At 40.9% G+C, this 4,237-nt stretch overlaps 1 long non-coding RNA gene across 1 annotated transcript in view; it reads left to right on the plus strand.

The window, feature by feature from the left end:
* LOC103478688 (uncharacterized) overlaps nucleotides 1–3,082 on the plus strand; it is a 7,725-nt gene extending 4,643 nt beyond the window's left edge. The window contains exons 3-4 of the long non-coding RNA XR_535831.2: nucleotides 2,654–2,705; nucleotides 2,810–3,082. This is a non-coding gene — a long non-coding RNA (uncharacterized LOC103478688). The remainder of the gene's footprint in view (nucleotides 1–2,653; nucleotides 2,706–2,809) is intronic.
* The last annotated feature ends 1,155 nt before the right edge of the window (nucleotides 3,083–4,237 follow it).

Raw genomic sequence — 4,237 nt, forward strand, 5'->3', positions numbered from 1 at the left:
GTCGCTTGCGATTTCTGCTGTGTTCTACAAGCTTCTCATGAATGTCAGCCACCGTCCAGTCTTTCAGCTGCCTACATTTGAATATGAGCGACAGTWCAGGATCAGGGCAGTTCCGGATAAACATGGCAGCTAGATCACAGGACAGAGAGTCAAAAGCCTTATTTTGTCTCTTTAAAGAGTCCTCTGTCACATCCAAAGCTTTGTTGAGTCTCAGCCAATAGTCAAAGGGATGTTCGTCGGGGTGGGGCACAGTAGCATAAAAGTCCGCTAAGGGCAAACTAGAGGACATGGTATCACTGAAGTGCTGCTTCAGTATCTCAAAAATGGGCTCAGGTCCTGTAGTCAGATTTAAAACAGGCTTACTGCGTATGCCAACTTTAACCACYTCATGTGCCCTCCCCACCAGCTTAGACATCACCTCATCAGCCTGTTCAGCTACAGGAATGCCTTTCTTTCTTATATAAGATGACATCATRACCTCCCACTCTTGGACTGAACATGTGTCATGATCCCCTTTAAAACTCACTGGTTCYTTCACATCAGGGCGAACAATGACATTTAACATGGCAGACTCGTTAGCTGTAGCTCCAACCATTCCTGGACCCACTGTATTACTCAAACGGGTCTCAATGCAAGCTGCAATACTTTCACCTATAGAAACTCCAATTTGTGAAGCTATGTCATTCAAWAGTCTGCYATCAACATCACATTGTGGMGYATYAACAGTGTTGTTAACTCTCTCACCCAAATGAACAAAGTTTGGTTTTGGTGTGGATGCTTCTGGGGTATTCAAAAACAAACCCCTACCTCTAGCAACTGAAGGCATAGGAGTAAATACTCCTAACCCCCTTCCCCTACCAAAAGCATTGTTGCTTGCTATAACTCAGCACTTACTGATCAAAAGTAAAAAATAAATAAAAATCTTAAGCACTTATAAATTAAACACAGGGGCAAAGTGCACCTTCAACAAATCAATTAGTAAAACCCGAGTGAAAAAGCTGTAAAAATGTTCAAACTAATTTCGTCTCAAAGTGCCCCTCCCTCACAGACAGAGCAAAGAAAAAAAAAACCTCCGGTAATAACTACAGCGCAGCCACACATTAGCTCCGCACAACGACACAAAACGGGTAAAATAATATTTTAAAAAAAGAACCAAATGACCACCGCTACACCACCGAAGCGGCAAAGAGTCCACACGGAGTGTTATCAGCACAGTGTCTGACAACCGGACCGATCTGCTGAGGCGCCGGGAAGTAGTCGCAGCCCGCGTTCCAGGACGTAGACGCACCCACCCGCACTGGCGTAGTTGGAGAACGGGTCACGGCACCAATGTAACCTCGGTAATCGTGATCGATCAGTTCGAATCAGTTCTGCGTTGTGTTAAATAAGGGCCAGGAGACAGGATGAGATTAAACGTCGTTTATCTCTGTGTGAAACAGAATATGGACTGATCAGGAATTAGGTTCATCACAGCGGGTTCAGCACCTCGCGCCCATCTCTCATGAACTGGCCAACAGCCGTATTTAATACATTAATATAGGACAGAAATACAAAGAAATAAAAAAAATATGTACCTGTGTGAAACAGAATATGGACTGATCAGGAATNGACAGAAATACAAAGAAATAAAAAAAATATGTACCTGTGTGAAACAGAATATGGACTGATCAGGAATTAGGTTCATCACAGCGGGTTCAGCACCTTACGAGGAACAGCATTTCATGTTAGCAACAAACTAACATAACATTTTACTGGAGCGTTAGACTCAGTGAACCTACCTCGCGCCCATCTCTCATGAACTGGCAACGAGATGTCTATGTTCACTATAWTTAATCCTGCCAACCACCAAGAGGGGGTGCTGTTTCACCCATTACACATGAACCCAAACTTGGAAGTAATGACAAGTGGAATTCAATACAATATTAACTATGTTACACAAGCTTGGCTGCTATTCACTGATTGGCCGCGGGTGGGGTCAGAAGAGAGAAGAAAACACGGAAATAAACACGGACATAACAGAACAAAAAAAATAAAAAATTCCCTCTGAGATCTCTGATGACCACACTCCAGTCTGGTAGGTGGCGGTAAATGCACCTTAAGTTGGATGCCAGCCGCCAATAAAAAACAAAAGAAGAAGAAGACGACGACGACATAACAGAACCAGAAGAAGCCATGGAGTCCTCGCAGAATTTTTCCCCCTGGAGCAACGACGAAGTCCAAACTTTTCTGGCGATTATTGGGGACTGCAGCATTCAGTGCCACCTCGATGGAACAACACGCAATGAGAAAGTGTTTATAGAAGTTTCAGAAAGAATGGCTGGCGCTGGATACAGGCGGACGTCCTGACGATGCTGGGAGAAATTTAAAAAAATGAAAAGCGATTATAAAAATGTGAAGGATCACAATGGCAAGAGGGGTTTGGATCGAAAGCAGTGACGGTGGTTTGACCACGGCTGTAAATTTGTTATGTATTCCYCCAAATTTCCGCACAATGTTAAATATGGTACAATGAGAGTGTTGTATAGAATAAAACATGTAGTCAAGGACAGAACTAATTCCTCTWAGAACAGCAACACTTTTGACTATTTTAGATTTTACTAGGCTGATCTGTGGTTTCCAGCTAAATYTATTGTCTTTATGTTTTAATCACCAGAAACCATGGTTTTTCATCAAAATACCACGTCCTGTTGAAAGAATTTTGACTGGTAGGCTTACAAATGCATCTGTATATATGTAGCTTTTAATGTGAAATTTTAGCATAATGTATATTAACAAAATCACTGTACTTGTGCTTAAACTTCTATTTTAGCTCTTCTGCCAGGGAAGAGAAGAATGGAGGACCTGGCAGATGTAAATGAGGAGRCAGAGAACCGGCAGCAACGTGAGCGACACCACCAGACCTGGATGGAATTCCTACAGGGGGAAGCAAACWCGATGGCTGACCTCCGTAGAGAGGAGCTGAGACAGACTTCACAATTCTATACTGCCTTCCTTGGCCTGATGGGGGACATGGTTAAAACTTTGCAGAAGCAAAGTTGACTGAGTGATTACTTGATTCACTTGTACTCTTTAAAAAAAACAACAACAAAAAATACTTTTACTTCCATAAGGGAAGAAAGAATAAAAGRTGTGCTTTTAAATTGTGAAGCAGTCTGTTCTTTCACACAATCCACACTTTAAAATTTTTCAAGGAGGTTCAGAAGAGCTAAGAATATTCATTTTTCATTCATATTCATTTCTCCTCGAAAGTACTGAAACAAAAATTGCTTTTGTTCATATATAAACCATTGGGTCTAGTTTTCTATGGAAGTAAATGTGCCATCAGAATTTGAATAAAAAATGCATCTGAAACTTGAATGTTGTATATTTGTGCTTACTTTTTTAATTTCAAAATTAATTCAGAATATAATTTTGACCTAAAAAAAAAATCTGTCATTTGTACATGTTTGCAATTTTCATTTGTTAAAAAAATTCAACTGCAATATTTTCAGTGTCCTAAAAATTCAACTTGCTCAAATTCGCTGTCTCAAATTCAGTGTCTAAAAATTCGCTGTACAAAAATGGCAAGGTTACTTCAGGTCACAGACATTAGCAATCGTTGTCAGATTTCAACACCCAGCCAATCACATGACCTAAGCGTAATATTGAAGAAATATCAGCATCACCGAGGCCAGAGACCATGGAGGCGAACGCAAACTCAACCCCAATAGGGAGTCTGTGCTTTCATATTTCTGTAGTATATTTTATTTTGCGTATGAACTTTGATACATGATGTTAAAGCTTGATTTAAAACACGGATTTGGCCCATTGTTAATCTTACGCCATGTAATGCTGGCAAATTAGTTCTCGCTACCTCCTAGGCCCCCTCCCCTCTTGGCTGTCCCACATCCAATTTTCCCGTGTTTTATTTCAAAAAGGATTACCACTTGCGCCAAGTCTAGAATCTTTAAAGATAACTGATGGGTGGCGACTTTGCGGGTTGTTTGTATGTTGTCTTAGGTGAGACTGAGACAAGCGGTCTTGGTAAAAGATGTAATTTTCCAGGAGATGCTACCGCTAATGTAGCAAGTTAATATGGCTGCCTTGTATGCTTCAAGGAGGGGCTGTGAACTCTTCCGACATTGATTATAACCACAACCCCATTCTGTTCATCTACTGTATTGTTCATGTGACTTTATTTATGAATAAATTAATACATTTATGGTCATTATAGCGTCATCCAAACTACTGCTTCTCT

Source organism: Poecilia reticulata, linkage group LG16, assembly GCF_000633615.1.
Source record: "Poecilia reticulata strain Guanapo linkage group LG16, Guppy_female_1.0+MT, whole genome shotgun sequence".
Lineage (NCBI taxonomy): Eukaryota > Metazoa > Chordata > Actinopteri > Cyprinodontiformes > Poeciliidae > Poecilia > Poecilia reticulata.